Raw genomic sequence first — 22,757 nt, forward strand, 5'->3', positions numbered from 1 at the left:
CCCCCCCCCCAACTACTTTTATTTGTTTTGTTAATCCTCACCTCAGGGTATTTTTTTCTATTGATTTTTAGAGACTGTAGGGAGGTGGGGGTGGGGGGAGAGAAAGGGGGGGAGAGAGAGAGAACATAACAGAGACACACTGATTGGTTGCCTTGGGAATGCTTCCCCTGCAACCCAGGTTTGTGCCTTTGACCAGGAATTAAACCTGGCCCCCTTCAGTGCACAGGGCACACTAGCTATGGCCCTAACTACAGTACTTAATTTTATACATCGTTCCTTACTGTATAACTTTCTGGGAGCCACAGGCAACAGATAATTAACCAGAAGAATAATATATATGTGGATAACCTCTATAGATGGTTTTTTAAAAAATATATATTTTATTGATATTTTACAGAGAGGAAGGGAGAGAGACAGGGAGCCAGAAGCGTCGAGAGAGAAACATTGACCAGTTGCCTCTTGCACACCCCCCACCGGGGACGTGCCCGCAACCCAGGTACATGCCCTTGACCAGAATCGAACCCGGAACCTTTCAGTCCGCAGACCGACGCTCTACCACTGAGCCAAACTGGCTTCGGCTATAGATGGTTTTAAAGAATCTTCTTTCATGCCCTAACCCGTTTGGCTCAGTGGCTAGAACCTAAGGGCAGTCAATTAGCATATTCCCTACTTGTTGTCTGTGGGTGCTACCATCTTTGAGGGTGGGACAGACAACTAGCATATTCGGCTGTGGGACCACCTTATCAGCTGTGGGCACCACCATCTTTGGGACAGTGTAAGGGTCAATTAGCATATTCCCTACTTGTTGTCTGTGGGTGCTACCATCTTTGAGGGTGGGACAGACAACTAGCATATTCGGCTGTGGGACCACCTTATCAGCTGTGGGCACCACCATCTTTGGGACAGTGTAAGGGTCAATTAGCATATTCCCTCTTTATTAGATAGGACAGTCTGTCATCTTTTTGCCATTTACTAAGTCTAACTGGTAGCTTTTTTGGTTGGATTTTCTGTTAACCTGTTCTTATTTGTAGAAGCAATTTTCATACAGATTATATGCACATTTGTTAAGATATAGCACAATAATTAACATTAGAAAAAAGAAATTAATCTAGCCAAAACCAGTTTGGCTCAGTTGATAGAGCATCAGCCTACAGACTGAAAGGTCCCAGGTTCGATTCCGGTCAAGGGCATGTACTTTGATTGCAGGCACATCCCTAGTAGGAAGTGTGCGAGAGGCAGCTGATCGATGTTTCTCTCTCATCAATGTTTCTAACTCTCTATCCCTCTCTGTAAAAAAGTCAATAAAATATATTTTAAAAAATGAAATTAATCTAAGTTTGGCAGAGGTAGTGTAAAATGAGATGAACATTGCCATGTCCCATTAACCCAATTCATTATTCCCCATCTTTTTTGTTGTTGTTAATAATCACCCAACGAAATTTATCCATTGATTCTTAGAGTAGAAAGGAGAGGAGAGACAGAGGGAGAGAAACATCAATGTGAGAAAGACACATTGATTGGCTGCCTCCAGCACGTGCCCCGACCAGGGATGGGGATTGAGTCTGCAACCGAGGTACATGCCCTTGACTGGAATCATACCCGCAACCCTTTAGCTCAACACTCTATCCGCTGAGCCACACTGGCTAGGGCCATTCATTATTCGACATCTTGGTAACATATATGGTTTCTGTGTTTTATAGAGGCCCGGTGCACAGATTCATGCACATTGAAAGGAAATTAATTAGAAGAAATTTTAGAGGCCAGGGAGGGACTGCGGAAGGTTGGCTCCCGGGCATGCCTGTCCTGTCTTGCCCAGTCCCAATCGGCCGGACACCAGCAGCAACCTAACCTACCGATTGGAGCGTCTACTCCCTAGGGGTCATTGTGCATCATAGCAACCAGTTGAACAGTTGGACAATTAGCATATTAGGCTTTTATATATTTATAGACAAAAGGTCAGGTGCACAAAACTCGTACATAGGTGGAGTCCCTAGGCCTGGCTGGCGATCAGGGCCAATCAGGTTCCCCACCTCCTCCTTCTCTAGCTGCCTGCGTCTGCCACCACTCAACTCCAGTTCCCCGTCCCAGCCCAGGGACCTGGCGCTGATTGGCAATCAGGGCCTGTGTGCAGCTCCTGTGCTGAGCGTCTTGCCCTCTGGTGGTCAGAGCGAGTCATAGCGACCCGTCTTTCCGTTGTAATGGTCACCTAGGCTTATACATAGAGATTGTACTAGCAAACGTGATTTTTGTGCACTAGGTAAGCTTTACTCAGCACTGCAACTCACATAGGACTGTTAGCAATTCCTGCAGCCTTTCAACACGTTAAGCGCCATGCCAGTCACCGGTGATTGACACCATACTTTCCGTCTGGACCACGGCAGTCTCCAGCCGCCAGCATTTGGGTGAAAATGGATATCATGGGCTAACCAGAAAGAGGACAAAACAGGCTTGGTGCTTAACGTGTTAAATATTTGGCATTCTTCCTCCCATCCATAATGTGGGTTTACCAGGTACAGACCTTTTGAGGGAGGAGTAAGGCATATATGGTATTCTATGTTATATTCAGGTCCTATATAATCAACTCATCAGTAAAAGCTTACATAATTGAAAAGGCAAGGTACAAAGGTCCTATTTATAAATGAAGTTATTTAAAGCAGCAAAACGAATCCTGCAGATATACCTGTTGGTCTACCTCTGAGGTATTTAACGGACGGCAGATGTTTACCTATCTTCATCTCAAATAAGATTAGAAAAACACCTGTTTTCTACCAAAGCTCCCCAGACAGAATTGGTTCTGAAACTTCAAATTCCTTTAATTTGTCTGGTTTTTCCCCCCCTCATAGCTGTAAAGTCAATTCCAGGAACAAAGAATACAGAATCTAAATTTTCAACTCACTGCTAGTACACACTAGCTCATAAATCAATATACAAAGAACATTTGGAACAGGAAAAATGTCTTAATTAACAAAATAATTTAAGACCATCACTACTCTCTTCCTGTAGGGCGAGAAATAAACAAGTTACCTCAATTTGGAGCTTTAAAAAGGACTCACTACCGAAAACCTACAGCGCTGACTCCTTAAGATGGCTATAAAATTAATTATTGTTAAATCTGTAATAAGCTTTTATTTGTTCAATCCTTTGCATGGCCCATTTTATCCCTCAAAGGACCTGTTACATGCAGTCTTCACAATAGATTCTTAAATAGTTTTAATAATCTGTCTACTGTTCCCAAACACAAAATGCTTTCCACTTTTGTGACAACAAATCTCCTATCAATAAGCACCCAAATATTAAGTTATATGTAAGCATATAAGTTCCCTATTATCAAAGGGTTTAATGTTCAGGAGTCCCTCTAGCAATAAAAGTTGTATGTGGTCTAAATTTCATTTTTGGCCCCTCAACTGCATTTAACTCTGTTAAATATTAGCAAAACAGTCTATTTCCCTCCCCGTCTCCTCCCCAGAGTTCCATGTAAAAATGTTTTTGTGAAATCAATAATGTAATATAGGCCGAGACCGGTTTGGCTCAGTGGATAGAGCCTCGGCTTGCGGACTGAAGGGTCCCGGGTTCGATTCCAGTCAAGGGCGTGTACCTTGGTTGCGGGCACATCCCCCGTGAGGGGTGTGCAGGAGGCAGCTGTTCGATGACTCTCTCTCATCGATGTTTGTAACTCTCTGTCCCTCTCTCTTCCTCTCTGTAAAAAATGAATAAAATATATTTAAAAAAAATGTCTTTGTGGCTATGCCTTAATATCACAAACTGAATGCCAAAGGTACAACTATCAAAGTCGTACCATTTTAATGTGACAAAGCACCAACCCGCCCTAGGGTTTGTAATTTAAATCAGAGGTCTCCACCTTCAACAAAAACATATATGGAGAATAAAGAGGCATTGTCTGGAAATGTGTTTTATTTTGCTGTGACATAGCCAGGTGTTATTATGCACTTTACATTCATTATCTCTGTGATTCTCCCAATTTTTTTGTCCTAAGTAACTACATTTTACAGATGAGGTCAAAACGGAAGTTTAGTGAGATTAAGTAACTCACACATGGTTCCAATTAGTAAATATCCCTCTTCCATGCCCCCTAACTGGGTGCAAGCACAAAACTCGGATATATGTCCTGATGGGAAATTGAACCATGACTTCCGTTCATAGGTCAACACTCAACCACTGAGCCACACCAGCTGGGCAAGATGTCGACATTTGAGAATTCTAATTTCACTCTCAAATTTTTATCACTGTTAACAAATGATGTCAACTGTTTCCCTCTAAGTGACAAGCTCACTTCAAGGAAACATCCACCGCCAAAACCGGTTTGGCTCAGTGGACAGAGCGTCAGTCTGCAGGCTGAAGGGTCCCAGGTTCAATTCTGGTCAAGGGCATGTACATTGGTTGTGGGCACATCCCTGGTGGGGGGTGTGCAGGAGGCAGCTGGTCGATGTTTCTCATCGATGTTTCTAGCTTTTTATCCCTCTCCCTTCCTTTCTGTAAAAAAATCAATAAAATATATTTTTTAAAAAGAAAAGAAAGAAAACATCCACCAAACACTCAAGTGTAAAACACGAATCTGTCAGTCATTCTTTCAAGTAAAAATGCTGTTCCATGAAACAAACAATGCTGCTCTACAACTCAATCTCACAAGTACTTTTCCTTACGACACAGATCAGACCTTGTTAGGCAATAAGTACTTTAAGCATACTTCCCATTTGGTCACAGACACTGGAAAATTAAAAAGACTTGAACTCAATGGCTGATATAAATTTTTTAATCTTTATTGTTGAGAGTATTACATAAGTCCCCCTTTTTCTCCCATTGACCCCCTCCAGCCTGCCCCTGCCCCTTGTCCCAGGCCTTCACCACCCCACTGTGTCCACAGGTTATACATAGACTAGAGGCCTGGTGCACCAGCCCTACCTGCACCCTCTCGCAGTCCAGTCCCGGAGCCCAGTGATTGATCGCCCCACAGAAGGAGGTTCTGCCCACCACCACCAGCCAGTGGCCTGGGCCTCCCTCTGTGGGGCGATTGTGGGGCAATGGCGGGGGTCCTCTCAACCAATCGCATCGCACACACCTTGGCTGCGGCAACCTGGCGTTCGGTTGTCCATTCTGTCGTTTTGGATGTCACGGGTCCTGGCTCTTTATATATTAGGATGCATACAACTTCTTTGGTTGATTACTTCCCACCCACCCATCCCCTCCTTCCCTCAGATTCTTCACTCTGTTTCATGCTTCCATGTCTCTGGATCAATTCCCTTCATCAGTTTATTCTGTTAATTAGATTCCACACGAGTGAATCAACCCCAGGCTTCAGATTGCCTTGTCTTTCTCTGACTTATTTCACTTAGCATGATACTCCCTCGGTCTCAACGTCTGAGATTTAACCATTTTTATTGCTTCATCAAAGACATTCTCAAGTAAGGATTGTAGCGTTTCACTCAACTTCTTTGCTTTGTGCTAAAACACCAACAGCAGTTTTACTCACCCTTGCTTTTGGAGCAGGAATGCAAATGTCAGTGAAGAAGATAAACAACATTTTAGTGTTATTTTGGAAATAGTTATAACCTCCTTAAGGGTCTGAGGAGATCCCCATTTATCAGTGGATCATACTTTCTGAACCGCTTTCCTAGATTATACCACTGGTTCAAGGTGGGGAGAAAACACCAACAAAACCCTGTTCATCCCCCGAGTCTTCCTTCTGTTGGTTCATTTAGTCTGAGATACACACCAACACAGGTAAGGAGCAGGAAACCAAGGACACAGATTGCAATTTTGTTTTAAGGTTTTATTTTGAGCACCTTCATTCTGGACCAACCATTCTCAAGGTGGAAGTTACCTTAATCAGTCTCAACTGAGGACAGCAGTGAAACATGTACAGATGACACCTGCCTCGCCATCAGACTTGGGGATGACACCCTACCAAATGGCACTTCCAGCAATTTCCAAGTCACATTTCATGAAACTCCAAGAACTGTACTAAGTGGGTCAAATGTAGAATCCAATGCCCAGCCCCAAGAGCAAGGGGGAGAGGGGTGTCCCAAAACTCAATGTCATTTACCTTCCCTGCTCCTTTGTCATCCGGTTCATTTCTCCAGTTTGGTTTGAGCTACAACCCCATCAGAGCAGGCATGTGGGTTTTGAGCTGCAGTGGAAGGTGTCAACACAAGGACTGTAGAGAGCTGGGCCCTCCAGTCTGCAGCAGGAGGGCTGGGACAGGACTACTGTCCCTCCATCTCCATCTCCATCTCCAAAAGCCAGACTGGGCCCTTTGCAGCTCTCCCTTTTTGAGCTAAGACGGTTCAGGACTCAGTGAGCAGAGGAACGTCTAGGGAGGGGGAGGGAACCCCGCGTCTAACGGGAGCAGCCACCAGGAAAACTCCCAGAAAAAAGGAGAGGGAAGAAAGCAGGTGCATCTAACGAAAACCCACTCTTTTTCAGAGTGGGCGCTGAGGACCCAGAGAAAATAGTCCCTGGGATAAACATGGCGCCCACCGCGGCGTAATCTGTAATCGCCAGAAAATATTTCTCCGCCCCATCCCATTTTATTCTAAGTCACGGCGGCGCCGTCCCCCCAAAGATGTGGGGCCGCGGGAGGGGACTTGACCAACTCCCTGCAGAAGAGCGCAGAGGCTCGGGATGCGCTCCTGGACCAAGAGGGGATTACATAACCCGGGGGGAGGCCGGGCCATCCCCCCCCCTTCGCCTCCCCGCACTCAAAAGGGGCGCCCCGCTCTCCGCTCTTTCCCGGGAGCGCGGGGAGCGGGACAGGCCCAGCACCTCCAACCCGCATCCCGGGGACGTCACCCCGCCCGCCGCCCGCCTCCCCCAGGGCAGCCTCGCCCCCTGCCCCGCGCCCGCCCCTCCTGCCCCTCCCGCCGCCGCCCGCACCCCCGCCCCCTCCCCCGCGGGCCGCTGCCCGCACCCGCGCCGCCCGCCCGCCCACTCCTCCGAGACGCCGCGCGCCGCGCCGTGCGTGGGGACGTCGGGTGCGCGGGGCCGTGGGGCCCGAGTGCGCGCGCGCGCGCCACGGCGGCGGCCGCCGGGGGGCGGGGGCGCCGGCGCCAGCAGGCAGGGGCCTCCCCCGGCCCGGCCGCCGCCGCGCGGCTCCGGCGGGGCGCACGCCCTCCTGTTCGCGCCCGCGCGCCGCGCCCCACGCCCGCTGCCGCCGCGGGCAGTGCCCCGACTCGCCACCCGCGGGGGGCGCGCGCCACCGCCCCGGCCCCCCCCCCCCCGCCTCCAGCCTGCGTACCCGCCCATCCCCCCCTCCTCTCATTGTCTCGCCGCCGAACGCCCCGCCGAACGGAAAGATAACGGAACCCCCGGGGGAAGGGGGTGGGGAGAGGGAGGCTCGCCGCTCACTCACCTCCCGTGGTCGTCGCCGCCGCCGGTAGTCTGACCCGGAGAAGGCGCCGTCGCCTTAAAGGGACCTGCACTCGGCGGCGCCGGGGAGAAGGGGGTGGGTGCAGAGGGGAGGGGACGGGGGCTTTGGCGGGGGTGGGGGGTGGGGGGAGACGGAGGAGAAGGGGGAGCCGTGGAAAGCTCGTCTCCCTGAGGGTGCGAGGAAACCTCCCTCGTGTTCGAGTGATTGGGGATGGATTTTTTTTTTTTTTCTCCCCGAGGGGGGCGGGGGGGCGCCCCGAGGGAGGGGGGTGGGAGGGCCGAGGAATGCGGCTCCGTGTACAGGAGCTGGCGCGGGGGAGAGAGGCGCCGACTCCCCCCTCCGGCCCTCTCGCCCCGCGCGGAGGGATACGGCTCGTCACTTCCGCCCTCCCCCTCTCGCCGCCTCGCCATTGGCTGGGCGTGGGGCGCGTCATGGGCTCAGCCTAACCCCCCGCCTGGGCTTCTTTTTTTTTTTTTTTCCTAATCAAGTTCGTCTGGGCCTGCAAATAAATAAATAAATAAATAAAACAGTTATTTTTTTTTTTAAAAAAATGTGAAATAAAGAATAATGAGCTCCAGAAGCAGGCTTCTAAAGAATATAAGTTCTGGTGGGTGAGGGAAATGGAATTGCCAAAGGAAATGATCCCCCAATTCACTTGCCTGGACTTTGGAGGACAATTTTTGGGGGAAATGTCCCCACTTTGCACTCAAGGCTTCCAAACCTCATCAGGAGGAGGGGAAGCTCCTGTCACAGGCCAGATGGTGAGGCCCAGGGACTCCAACCACTGTCATGGGAACAAAGGCAGCAAAATGACACTCTTTCCTCAAGAGACAGTCAGCCAAATAACCTCATGGCACAGTCTTAAGTGGAGAACTTTTAAAAGCCATTTTACTCTGAATTCTTGTGGATTCTGAGAATCGCCCATGATTGCTTATCAGGGTGCTTCACCTATGAAAATGGCTTTGAAATCACCGTGAAGACACTCAGTCAAGACACTCAATTCTAAGAAGCCATAGACTCCATAACTCTGCTTTTTGCTGCAATCATGGCTGAAATGGTTTTGGCTCAAAAGTTTGGTTAGTCCATTGAAGAGCATCCACTTGTTATTTCCCCCCCAAATAAAAACAAATCTCTTTTCCAGGACGCTAAGAAATTGTATCCTTTATCATCTCCCAGAAGGATGAAATGTTAATATTTTCTTGAGATATTTGAGGATATTTGTTGCCATTTAGCTCTAGAACTGTGGGAGCTTCTGATAGATCCACAGCCTGGGTCACCTCCAGAGGCCATTACTGAAATATTTGGAAAGTCCACAGGCGGTACCGTGTTAACCCGAAAATAAAACATCCTCCGAAAAATAAGACCTACTTACAGGTTTCCTTCTGAGTGAAATATAAGGCATCCCCCTCGAAAATAAGGCCTCCCCTTATTGAGAGATTTGGTCCACTGATTCTGAAAAAAATGGAGTCACAAGAAATTCACCAGGAAATTCAGGAATTGGATTGTTATGATGATGTTTCAGAAGATTATGACATGATTGTCATTGAATAAATTAGTAAATTCTTGATACTGTAGGATTCACAGTTTGTCTGGTTTGTGTTGACAACTACCGTACTACCGTACCGTATACAGGTAATAAATTTCCTTTATTTTCATTTAACAATAAATGTGTACTGTATTATTCTTCATAGAAAAATAAGACATCTCCTGAAAAAGAGATCTAGCACATCTTTGGGAGCAAAAATTAATATAAGACACTGGTTTTTTTTTTTCGGGGAAACAGGGTAGGTGAGGAGACTGGGGAGAAAATAGGTACCCCCCCACCCAACCACCTTCTCCCTTGGCTTCCGTGGCCCCCGTTGCTGCTTCCTCAACAAGGTTGGACTCTCCCAGCCATGGCCTGATGACCAGCTCCCCTCAGTAGCCCATCTCCAGTACAGTGGTCCCTAACCCCCCAGTTACAACCCTCCGAAAGGGGTACTTAGAAGATGAGTGTGGCCACTCAATGGATATATTGTATCTCTAGACCCTGATTAGCTGCCTCCCCATCCCTGACTCCAGAATGTTTGGGGGTGGTGTGTGGAGGATGATGGGAAGCAGATGACTAAGGAAAGGATGGACTTTTGGTAGTGTTTCTTTAAAAAAAAAAAAAAAAAAAAAAAAAACCCACACACATCCTCCCAGCTGGCATGGCTCAGTGGTTGAGCATGGACCTATGAACTAGAAGGTCACGGTCCAATCAATGATTCCCTCTCATCATTTATGTTTTTATCTCCCTCTCTCTTCCTCTCTGAAATCAATAAAAATATGTATTTTTTAAAAACACTTTAAGGCCCTGACTGGTTTGGCTCAGTGGATAGAGTGTCAGCCTAGGGACTGGAGGGTCCCAGGTTTGATTCCAGTCAAGGGCATGTACCTTGGTTGTGGGCACATCCCCAGTAGGGAGTGTGCAGAAGGCAGCTGAATCAATGTTTCTCTCTTATTGATGTTTCTAATTTTCTATCCCTCTTCCTCTGTCTTCCTCTCCAAAAAAGTCAATAAAAATATATTTTTTAAAAATAAATACTTTAAGTTTTACACAAAACAATAAAGTTCCTTTTTTTTTCTTCTTCATCCCAAATGCTAAATCAAGAATTTGGTGCAAGATTGGGGAGATCCAGAATCATATTTATTCTTCCTCTTTATATACACACTCCATTCAAACGGCCAGACTATGAAAATAGGCAGTGGAAGTATGCATTCCAAATTGTGTACTCCTATACCACCACCCATTTTCATCCCACTTCATCCCATTTCATAGCAAAAATGTGATTTCAAGTAGTCATTCTTAGAAGAATTTCATTATTTGAATTGGGAGAATCACTAATCCTTTTTAAAACCCTTCTGAAGTCTTTCCAGACCAGATCGGGAAAAGCCCATGGTGAGTTTATGGAATCAATCAGCAGAAAACAAATTCCACATGAAGTTCTAATCTTATTTTATGCTTTCCTGCAATAATTATTGTAATTTATTTAATGTTATTTGCCTCCAAAGTGTTCTTGTTGAATCATATATTTTGCCATGCTGCAAGTGCCAACTGTGCTCTCTGCCAATGAGGTCTAGACCACATACTGTTGACCAATAATCATTGCCATTCCATATTGAACATGCATCTTGCATCCATTCATTCAAAATATATTTATTGAGTGCTTGCTATAGGCCAAGCACTGCTTTCGATGCTGGGAATACAGCAACAAAGAACACAAAATCCCTAAACTTGTGAAGCATTCGCTGGAGGGAAGAGATGCCTACAGTATACACATACACAAATTGTCCCAACATCTATTGTTAAGTAACAAGTGGCTCCAAAACTTAGTGGCTTAGAACAATAACCATTTTATTATCTCTCAAGGTTCTAGGAGGTGATTAGGCTAAACCAGTGGTCGGCAAACTCAGTCAACAGAGCCAAATATTATAGCAACAGTACAACGATTGAAATTTCTTTTGAGAGCCACATTTTTTAAACTTAAACTTCTTCTAACGCCACTTCAAAATAGACTCGCCCAGGCCGTGGTGTTTTGTGGAAGAGCCACACTCAAGGGGCCAAAGAACTGCATGTGGCTCACGAGCCGCAGTTTGCCGACCACGCATGAGGCTAAAGTAAACAGTTCTCACCTAGAGTCTCATGTGGTGGCTGAGGCTGACATCAAGGCTGAAAGTGGATGAATGTTGGCTTGCACAGCAGCTGGGACTGTTGGCCAGAACTGCTGGCTGTGGACCGACCTCTCAGTGTGGCCTGGGCTGCCTCCTGTCATAATAGCTTAGTCCCAAGATTGCCTGCTCCAAGAAGACCAGGCAGAGGTTGTAGGGCTCTTTGTGACCTAACTCAGAGGTCCCATAGCATCCATCCACCACAATTACAGGCGCACCTCAATTCAGGGTGGGTGGGATGGGGAACATCTCTCAAAGGGAGTAGGAGGAACACCCCACTGTAAGAAAAATACAATGGAAAATCTTGTTGTGGCCATCTTGGAAATAAGACCTGCCACACCTTACAGAAAGAGATATATAATACTATAAGCCCACTGCATGAAATTAGTGCATGGGTAGGGTCCCTAAGCCTGGCTGGCAATCAGGGCCGATCTGTGGGGGTGACCAGCAGGGTGACCAGTGAGTCCCCACTTTGGCCAGCCTGGTGCCATTCACTCACCGGCCCTCCCACCCCTGCTGGCCAGTCACCTCCCTCTGCTGGGGGTGGGAGGGGAAGTCAGGGCCCCTGCTGGCACCTGCCTTGGCTGACCTGGGGCCTGCAAGCTGGGGGCAGCTCCTGCATTGAGTGTCTGTCCCCTGGTGGTCAGTGCATGTCATGCAACTGGTTGTTCTGCCTTTCAGTCAATTTGCATATTAGGCTTTTCTTATATAGGATGTGATATGGTGTGTGGTGCTATGGATGGGGAAAAGAGCAGGATGGGGGAATTGGGGGTGTGGTGCAGAGGTGGGGGTGGTTGGAGGAGGCTTCATCCTTAAGGTGACATTTGAGCACAGACCTGAAGACAGGGAAGCCAAGTTGCAATAATCCAGGTGAGAGGTGATGGGGGCCTGGACCAGGGTGAGAGCTGGAGAGCTGCCACTTCAGCTACCTGAGTTCTTCAGTGTGTTGTTTACTTCTCTTTGACCTATTTTTTGGTAATTTAGTTTGTGTTTTGGGAGATTTGGCTCATGCTTGACAGCAAAATGTGTATGAGTGATAGTGCCGTGCCTGCCCTCAAAGAAATAAAGGAAGCATATCAGGCTGAATGTTAAAATGGGAATTTTGTGGGGTCCCGGGTTCAATTCCGGTCAAAGGCATGTACCTTGGTTGCGGCCACGTCCCCAGTGGAGGTTGTGCAGGAGACAGCTGATGGATGATTCTCTCTCATTGATGTTTCTAACTCTCTATCCCTCTCTCTTGCTCTCTGTGAAAAAATCAATAAAATATATATATATTTTAAAAAGAATATTACTTGTGGCCTGGCTGGCGTGGCTCAGCGGTTGAGCATCAACCTAGAAACCAGGAGGTGCCGGTCAGGGCACATGCCAGGTTGTGAGTTCGATCCCCAGTAAGGGGGCATGCAGGAGGCAGCTGATCCATGATTCTCTCTCATGATTGATGTTTCTCTCTCTCTTTGAAATCAATAAAAATACTTTTGAAAAAAGGAATATTATTTGTGGCCCTAAGCGGTTTGGCTCAGTGGATAGAGTGTTGACCTGCAGACTGAAGGGTCCCGTGTTTGATTACGGTCAAGGGCACATAGCTTGGTTTCAGGCACATCTCCAGTAGGGGATGTGCAAGAGGCAGCTGATTGATGTTTCTCTCTCATCAATGTTTCTAGCTCTTTATGCCTCTGCCTTCCTCTCTGTAAAAAAAAAAATCAATAAAATATATTTTTTAAAGAATATTATTTGCTACCTCCTAATGTTTAGAAGAGCTAAGGACTTTGCTGGGGGGCTCAGAAAATTTTCAGGAGCCAAAGAAAGTTCCAAACTGGGTATCTATTATAAAAGAAGAGTTCCTCATTTGTTTTCAGGAAGAGGCAATTAAAGGTTTCTGTCTTCAAAATTTATTTTGTAAGAAATGCAGAGCAACAATTTCATCAGTCATCAAGACTTCTCTGTGAGCTGCTATGTTATTTCACAGAAGATAATAATTTAGTTAAACTTTGAATTAAATTAATATTATTTAAGAGACACTCATTAGCAAAGCTGTACTTGTTTTATCTAGGTTGTTGCTACAGGGTTGAGCAGGTATAATTACAAAGTAAGTGAATTGATTCTATAAAGCTTCATGGAAAAATGAGTTGGATTACTTTACAGACACACTTGTTATATGGCTTGTTCATTATAATGAATTGCAAAATAAAATGTAATTAAAACTTCCTTTTTTTTCCCTCTAGGATTCATTCTTTTCTAATTTAGCAGTGTTTGTATTTCATTATAGTCATGGATAATCTCCAGAACAAAACTGTGGACATTAACTTACTGATCCATTCTTTTTGAGGACATGAGAATTAATATCATTATTTTACAGATGAGGAGACTGGGGTATTCTCCGGAACTACGTTTTAAAGATTTCTGGTGGAGATAAGTGGTAAGGTCCTTTTGGGTCTTTTATTTTTATTTTTTAATCCTCATCTGAGGATATATTTTTTAGATTGATTTTGAGAGAGAGAGAGAGAGAGAGAGAGATGAAGAGAGAGAGAGAGAGAGAAACGTCGTTGTAACAGAGAAATAGCTATCTGTTGCCTCCCATACACGCCCCAAATGGGCATGAAACCCACAACCTAGGAACCTAGTTATGTGCCTTGACCAGGAATTGAACTCACAACCTATTGGGTGCACGGATGACACTCCAAACAACTGAGGCACTGGGTCAGGACTGGGTCTCTTCTTATTGTGGGGCCTGTACGGTAAGAGTGAGAAGTAGCAAGGAGGTTATCTCCTATGATAGTCAGGATTCATGTTTAGTACCTTTACTATTGCCTGAAACATAAAGGTAATAAAATCTGAAAATGTGCAAGTGCCAAGATTCAACAATTTAAAGTCATTTTATAGGAGGAAAATGATTTAACCTTCACTTATCCAGGTAATAATTCACATTTCTGCCATTCAGTCGTTTTGCATTTTAGCCTTGTATTATTGTATATAGGATCATTAAAGTACTGATTGATGTTATTATTACTATTATGTATTCTTATTCTTACTATTAAGGTACTAATTGTTATTGCTATTATTATTTTATGTCTTCCTTTATCTTTGCCCAAGATGTTCTTCAATATCTGGGATAGTTCAGGAACCTCTAAAACCAGGAAGACAGACAGCTACCTTGCCTAGTTGAATTGATACCACTGGAATTGAGTTTATCTCTGATTCTCAAATCCTGAAAAAGAGAGACCCTCCTGGCCCTACTTCACCTGATTCATTAGTTGTGGCTCATTGAATATTCATGGCTCTCTACATTTCCCAGCCTCCTCTGCAGCTATTTTTGTTAGGTAGGGCCTCAAGATGGAATCCTGGAAAATGGGAAAACACAAAGTGTCAGTGAGCGTTACTTCCGCCCTCCCTTCCTGTTTAGGGAGATGTTAGAATCACAAGATGGAAGCAACCTAGGTCCCTGAGTCACACCAGGGAGAAGAACTGAAGTAGTGAGTTGCCCACTATCCAATGGACTTTACCAGAACAACAACAACAACAAACCTTTATTATGCGAAGCCACTGAAACTGCTTAAGTTGTTAATTCAACATAGATTCACTATGCCAATACATTGTTATAAAGATTGGATTAAAAAAAATTACTGCACGCCGAAACCGGTTTGGCTCAGTGGACTGAAAGGTCCCAGGTTCAATTCTGGTCAGGGGCATGTACATTGGTTGCGGGCACATCCCTGGTAGGAGGTGTGCAGGAGGCAGCTGATCGGTGTTTCTCTCTCACTGATGTTTCTGGCTCTCTGTCCCTTTCCCTTCCTCTCTGTAAAAATTCAATAAAATGTTTGTTTGTTTTTTAAAAAAAAGAAAAAAAATTACTGCACAACCCTTTCATGGTAAAGAGTGGGAGTTGGTATGGCTAACTGGGTAGAGCTTGATATTGCCTACATTGTATTACAAATATAATACATAAAATGCATAGGACAGAACCTGACTTATAGTAGTTACTCCTTAAATGGTGGCTTTTATTATTAGCTCTTAAGCTATCCTAAACTATAATGTAAGTATTTTATGGGTCATGATAAAAATTTGACTATACTCATGAATGACAAGCTTCCTATTCTCATTCTTTCCCAGATTTCTCACTGGAGCATATCTCTTCTAAATAATTTGAGTCTTGGAGTCAAACATCTTTTATGAAATTTCTAGGAGTAATAACTTCCAATAAGTAAGTAGTTTATTGTATTTAATCAGACAAACACTTAATAAAAGCCCATTATTTCTTCTACATGGTAATTAACAAAATAATAGGTAACATAACATTGCTAAGTGGTAATTTAACTGATCCAGACAATTAAAGGATATGACATACAAAATGATGCTGTGTGAGACAGATAGCACGTTCTGGAAAGAGAAAGGAAAGCTCTATGCAGGCTCAAGTCTTCAGTAAGAACTTCTAGTGGGGAGTGGAGTTCGGGTCTTGTCTTGAAGCTTGGGTAGGATGTGGGAAAAGGAGGGAGAGAAAGGAAGGCACTCCAGGTGGAAGACAGAATGATCAAGGGACTGATCAAAAGAAAATATTAGGTTCTCTCAGGTCCTCGTTTCCAAGATGACCAAGAAAAGAAGGCATAATGGTCGTGCCAAAAAAAAGCTAAGGCCATGTGCAGCCTATTTGTTGCACCAACTGCACCCACCCAGTGCATTCCCGAGGACAAGGCCATTAAGAAGTTTGTCAGAGATGATCGGACCTGCATCACCACCATTTGTCCACCATCCAGAACTGAAATATCATGGCTGACATGTACACATAAGGAACTGTTTGACATTGAAATTGGGACTCAAAAGAACTGTTGGCCCAGAAAGAAACTCACTACAGACGGATTCATTTGCCTCTCAGCATAACCATTATGGCTTGTCTCGTTTTCGGTTCTTATAAGTGTATTTCTAGTATCACATGATCTCACTCATCTAGAGGAAATAATGAACAACATAAACTGATGAACAAAAACAGACCTGGAGACGGAAGCATCGATCAGACTGTCAAACCTCAGAGGGAAGGAAGGAGAGGGTGGGGGTAAGAGGGAGAGATCAACCAAAGGACTTGTATGCATTCATATAAGCCTCACCTGTTGACACAAACAACAGGGGGGTGAGGGCATGCATGGGGAGGGGTTTAGGATGGGAATGGGGGGATAAGGACAAATATGTGATACCTTAATCAATAAAGAAATTTTAAAAAATAAATATAAATTAAAAAAAATAAGTTTGTCTTCGGAACATAGCAGAGGCCGCAGCCCTTAGGGACATCTCCGAAGCGAGTGTCTTCGAGGCCTATGTGCTTCCCAAGCCGTATGTAAAGCTGTGTTACCGTGTGAGCTGTGCCACTCATAGAAAGGTGGTCAGCAACCGTTCTCACGAAGCCTAGAAGGACCCAACACCCCCACCCCGATGTAGACCTGCGGGTGCTGCCCCAGGACCTCCACCCAAGCCCACGGAAGGAGCTAAGTTTTTAAAGGGTGAAAAGCTCTAACCAGTGTGGCTCAGTGGATAGAGCATCGGCCTGCGGACTGAAAGGTCCCAGCTTTGATTCCGGTCAAGGGCATGCACGTTGGTTGCGGGCACATCCCCAGTAGAGGGTGTGCAAGAGGCAGCTGATTGATGTTTCTTTCTCATCAATGTTTCTAACTCTCTATTCTTCTCCCTTCCTTGCCGTAAAAAATCAATAAAATATTTAAAAATAAATAAAGAGTGAAGAAAAGTTCTCTGGGGGGGGGGGGAAATAAATGGAAATTGTACTTTCTAAAAAAGAAAATATTAAGTTCGATCATACAAAATTGTTGGGGGCAGGTGGTAGGTCAAAAAATCTAATATTGGCAATTTTGTGTTCAGCCTAATAAGAGTGGTATTTATGGATTGATAGCCTGGTAGTTTCAACTGTATTGATGAGGTTTTATTTTTTTTTTTATACTGAGTGGGAGGTACATAGGTTCCTTATATTACTCCTTATTTCTGTAGTTCTTACATATTTCATAATCATCTCTAAGAAATAATGTTTTTTAAAATATTTTTTTATTGATTTCTGAGAGGAAGGAAGAGGGAAGGAGAGATAGAAACATCAATGATGAGAGAGAATCATTGACCAGCAGCCTCCTGCACTCCCCACACTGGGAATTGAGCCCGAAAATGGGGCACGTGCCCTTGACTGGAATCGAACCCAGGACCCTTCAGGCCCCAGGCCGACACTCTATCCACTGAGCCAAACCAGCTAGGGCTAAGAAATCATTTTTTAAAAAGCAAAAAAAAAAAAGAGTAAAGTTTCATCAAATAATGTAAACAACCCATTCAAGTAACACTCGTTCTCTGTAGGAAAGTAATGCTTGTTTTTCTCAGCATTCTCAGACGTTCACCCTTTTCCCCAGCAGCCATGTGACAAGAGAGAGCCAGAGCCCCTAGTGCAGGATTCTTGGGCTCCTCTGGCCTTCCCGGCAATGGCTGCTCCACCCCCCTGGCCCTGCCGGTATTTGCAGCTGAAGTTTGTGGTTCCAGACCGTGCGGATGTAACTTGTGAGTTGGCCTCCCTTAGGTTGTCCAGGCCTCCTGGCTCTTCCTCAGACTCCTGTTAGCTTTCTGGCCCTGCAGATCCCATGAGGGTGTCTAAAAGGCCTATGTGACCTGGGAAGGTGGTATGGGTGGTCCACTCTGCGGTCCTCACCACTGTGTCACCTTGCCCCTCTAGGGTGACTCCTCCAGCCAGCTCCTCGGCCAGTCATTCATGGTTGTGGCCTCCCTGACAGCGCCCGGGAAAGCCACACCTCAGGCCCTCTGCCTGACTACAGGGTGCTTGTGCTTTCACACCAGAGGTGGATACAGAGCATCCGGTGCCTCCTCCCCGGAGCCCAAATGGGAGTAGGTTCCCACTGCTCTTCATCGGATACCTCTCATCATCTCCAGACCAAAGCCCGAGAAGAGAAATCAGGACCCACATCTAACAGTCCTCCCTTTCCTCCTCCCCCCCCCCCCCCCTTCCCGTTACCTCCAGGACCAGGAAACACAGGCTTCCCCCTCTTCCTCCACTCCACGTCCCTCTCCCTGGCAGCCGCAGGCTCTGAGGCCTGGCAGGCCCATCAAATAAGAACTTTCTGCGTTAAGTCCTCCACGCTGGACGCTTGAGGGAGTTACAGAAATGCTTTTACATCTGAAAAGGAATTTAGGAAATCTTTCAAGCCACTTAACCTGGCTTAGGAAATGCTTGTCTTGCGGTAAAAATCCTATTTTGAATGCCAGAAGCTAAATATCTCAGTATCTTCCTCCCTCCCCCTCCTCCCCCGCCCCCGCCCCATTCCTTCGGTAACAAATCCTTATCTTCCTCTCAGGCAGGTGGAAGCCAAGGGCCAGCTAAGGATAAAGTCCTATTTAGAGAAGGTAAACACGAAAGCATTCCATTTTACAAAATAGTACCTTTCTCGCTGCATTAAAATGCACCCCCTCCTCTATTCCCCCTTCCATAGAGCTGCGACATCGGCCCCTAACGCCCCATGGGTCAAACTCCAAGACTTATTGCCAGGTTGACACTCAACATGCAGAACAGCCTAGCTGCATCGCAGCTCTGACCCACGGCGAACACACCGAGGAGATCAAACCAGTTCAGTCAGTTCTCGGTGTTTGCCTTTGCTCTCTCCCAGGGCACATGTGTATACAGCCTTGTGAGCATTTTACCTCCTCAGTCCATCTTGGCCATGACCCCTCCCGCCTGCTAGGGCGACCTGTGCAGTGTGCCCGGTGCACCTGCACCGCCAGCCAGCAAGGCATGACTTCATGAACAGAAACCTTCTCATTGATATCACAACTGCCTTGTAGGCAGGAGGTCTTTGGGGGGAAATGCTCAGGCCTAATACTCAGGGAGCGAGTGAACAACCTGAGGGAGAGCATGGTAGCCCATGAAGAGTCCCACCACGCATTCACTAGCACATTATTATTATTATTATTATTATTATTATGTGTTATTGATTTTTTACAGAGAGGAAGGGGGAAACATCCATGAAAGAGAAACATCCATCAGCTGCCTCCTGCACACCCCCTACTAGGGACGTGACCGCAACCAAGGTACATGCCCTTGATCAGAATCGAACCCGGGACCTTTCAGTCCGCAGGCCGACACTCTATCCACTGAGCCAAACCGGTCAGGGCCACTAGCACATTATTGAATCTCATCTAAATCAGTTTCTTCCGTTATGAGACAGCGTTATGAGGAGACTTCACTGACCTAATTAATGCATGTAGGATGTCTAGCACAGGAAAAGGTTGAGCAAATATTCACAGTTGATTAATAATACTGTGAATAATAGCTATACTGTTGTTTTTTGTGGGGCCTGTGGCCCACTATTGACAATAAGGACTAGTTCCCCTGCTATTAGCAGCGACCTCACCCGCACATACACTTGGGCCTTCTGATCGGGGTGTTGAGCTAAGGACACACAAGAATGAAGTTAATGCGGGCAGTTGGAGCACAGGGGGCATACAGACAGAAAATCCAGTCAAAGGCGGCAGCTCTGGTTAGAACCAAAGAGAGCTTTCCCGGAGGAGAAGGGACAAAGTAAAACCCAAGCATTTCAGGCCTTCATGGTATCTATACAGGAGGATAAAACATTTAAAATAAGAAGGGAAAAGAGAAATATAAATTTTACAATTGACCCTTGAAAACACAGGTCAGAACTACACGGCTCCACTTAGAAGCAGATTTTTGTTTTGTTTTTCCTCAGTTGGCCCTTGGTAGTTGAGGGTTTCTCATCTGTGGCTTCAACCAACTACGGATCCAAAACGGTATTTTCTCGGTTGAGAATCGGACTGTGTGTGTTGCTCTATGCCACTTTAGAAAAGGGACTTGAGCGTATACAGATTTTGGTATCCACAGAGGTCCTGGAACCACTTCCCCAGGATACGAAGGACACCTGGGGAGTCAAAAGGTAGGAGGCATGCGTTTCCCACTGAACAGGGTCGGTGCTCCTCACCTCTCCATTGTTCAAGGGCCAACGAAATAAAAACCCAGTAGATCCACGGGGATGCTAGGTCACATGATACTGCAGCAACCCAGGCTTCCTGGTCCACACAGGAGACAGCTCTTCTGGACACATTTGAGATGTGCTCGTGGCCCCAGGGACCCGGGGTAGAACGGGAGCCATTGGAGGGGAAAAGAGGGGTGGGGGAGTTTGAAAGATTTGCCTTCATACTTTACGCTACAGCTTTATTAAATTCATAGCTTTAATGAGATAAATTATTCACTAATCATTACTAGCAGATGTTGAGACGGGAAGACGATAAGCAAAAAAGATAATTAAAAGCCTGCCCTGTGTTTAAAATGACATGTACGAAGTGAGGGATACATTAGATGACTTTTCAAACCTTCCCAAACCTAAAATAATTCCACGGTTTAGTGTAGTGGTTTTCAAACATTTTTTTTTTTTTAACAGCAACCCACAGTAAGAAATACATTCTACATCTCAACTCGGTTCATGCAAGCAGTCATATCCCTCCTGACACCGAGAGGATATTCATGAAAGAACATTCTTTACTATGAAATATTTTTCTATCCTTTTATTCTCCCCTTCCTTCCTTCCTTCCTTCCTTCCTTCCTTCCTTCCTTCCTTCCTTCCTTCCTTCCTTCCTTCCTTCCTTCCATTTTTCCTCCTTCCCTCCCTCCCTCCCTCTCTCTCCCTCCAGCTCCTTGCCAAGCTGATTTTTGCCATTCGCAATTTGAAAAGTGCAGGTCCAGAGGGTTTTTTCCTAATTATTAAATATTTCTGCAGGCCAGTTTACCCATTCTGAAAACGGACAGAATTCAGCAAACCACCCCCAAAAAAGCTATTCCCTGCGTGTGACTTTGTCTGCAGGATTGAATAAGTCATTTCCAGGGGGCCCTGTGCTCCCACCGCTGAGCGCAGGGCCGGGGAGCTGCAGGAGGAGGAGGAGGAGGAGGAGGAGGGAGGGAGGGAGGGAGGGACAGATAACGCGAGAGCCTGCAGGACGAACCATTCATTTCGGAAGACAAGAACCATTTTCTTAGGGCAATCGTTTCTATTGCAATTTAAAAAAATAAAAATAAAAAATCTCCATCTTAAATACTTAGCATCACCATGCACCTTTTACCCTGTAAAAAAATCAATAAAATATATATTTTTTAAAAACCAAACACTCTAACTGGGGGAGCCCGATGGCTCCTCTGCAGGGGAGAGACCTCCCCGAAAAGCGGGCTCCCCCGCGGCCCCCCGCGCCCGGCCCCCCTCCGGCCCCGGGTAACTTTTCCCTCCAGTTTGGTGGAAGGTTACGTTAGCAGAAAATAGTCCCTACAGTCTGGAAACTTTTTGGGGGGGCGGGGGGAGCGGGGAAGAGGGCGTTTGACGTCTGGGTGGGTGGGCAGTCCCGGCCGGGGCTGCGGTGGCCGCCGGTGCCCGGGGCAGCGGCGCGTGGGTGCGGGGGCTGGGGGGTGGGGGGTGGGCGGGGGCGGGGGCGGGACGAGGCGGGAAGGAGGCGGGGAGGAGGAGGAGGAGGAGGAGAGAGCCCCGGAGTCTTGGGAAGAGCCTGTGGGTCCGCGATCCCATGTTGTGCGCCCGCCGCCCGGGAGGGGGCGCTGGCGGCCGGGGAGTTGCGCATGGGGCTGAGGGCTCCCGCACCCAGGAACGGGCTTGGGTGGACTGTAGAGCTTCCTTTCCCTCCTGCATTGATGACTTCTTTTGTCATCATGGCCTATTATTGGGCTCCGGCTGCGTTCAGGGAGCCATATTAGGAGCGCAGGAATTTTGAGGTGGACCTGGAGAAAAATATGAAATGCGATCTAAAGAAAGACAATTTTTGCTGACTTTTTTTTTTTCCGCTCTGAAATGAATCTGAGATGTAAAAGGCCCAAAGATCAGGCTCCAACGCTCTTTCTTGTCTTCTGCCAAGCTCTTAGAATCAGGGTTTGGTGGGATGATGGTTTTTGCCAAGGGGAGGTCGATTCCCCCCCAAAACATCACCCTGGTGAGTGGTGAACATTTCCAAGGTGATGTTCATTCTCATACATGTTTCTGCTTCAAGTGGGTAAGGTGATACCTGGCTCAGTCCAGGTTTCATTCAGATTATTATTTTTTAAAGATCTTAGTGGTGGGTAACTTACCTAGTTCCTGCCTATTCAGATGCAGGGATATTTACTTTCTTTCTACATGTATGGGAAGTTATCTTCTGCCACGCTGATCTTAGGGTAGAGAGAAAGCAGCCCATCTATCTCTTCCTCTCTCCTGATTGGCACCGTCGACAAAATATCTGGGGAGGACTTAGTGTAGGATGCTGTTGGGCACTGCAGATGAAACCATCAGTCATACCTGTTAATGTAATCAGAAACAGCATTTTGGATGCCATAGACATACAGTCTATATACCCTGCTATATCCCAGAAGTCTTCGTGAAATGTAAATTGTGAGGATCTATTGTATTCTTCAGTGAAACAGTAATTTCCTTGCCGTATTGTGCATTTTAAATGCTCTAGGATAGAAACTAATCACATCAAATCATAATTATTAATATTATTTATCTTGCCCTAACCAGTTTGGCTCAGTGGCAATAGAGCCTCGGCCTGCGGACTGAAGGGTCCCAGGTTCGATTCCGGTCAAGGGCATGTACCTTGGTTGCAGGCACATCCCCAGGAGGGGGTGTGTAGGAGGCAGCTGAACCAGTGTTTCTAA

General features: G+C 46.2%; 1 protein-coding gene across 6 annotated transcripts in view; it reads right to left on the reverse strand.

Annotated features, from left to right (window-relative positions):
* Positions 1-7,754, reverse strand: part of POGZ (pogo transposable element derived with ZNF domain) — a 40,168-nt gene extending 32,414 nt beyond the window's left edge. For 3 of the 6 annotated variants that reach the window (XM_036452897.2, XM_036452895.2, XM_036452892.2), the window contains exon 1: positions 7,367-7,754. The gene's annotated coding sequence lies outside the window, so the exon portion shown is untranslated. The remainder of the gene's footprint in view (positions 1-7,366) is intronic. The other 3 variants (XM_036452896.2, XM_036452899.2, XM_036452898.2) reach the window with 3 other exon arrangements.
* Positions 7,755-22,757: the final 15,003 nt, after the last annotated feature.

This window comes from Pipistrellus kuhlii, unplaced genomic scaffold (genome assembly GCF_014108245.1).
Source record: "Pipistrellus kuhlii isolate mPipKuh1 unplaced genomic scaffold, mPipKuh1.p scaffold_m20_p_24, whole genome shotgun sequence".
Lineage (NCBI taxonomy): Eukaryota > Metazoa > Chordata > Mammalia > Chiroptera > Vespertilionidae > Pipistrellus > Pipistrellus kuhlii.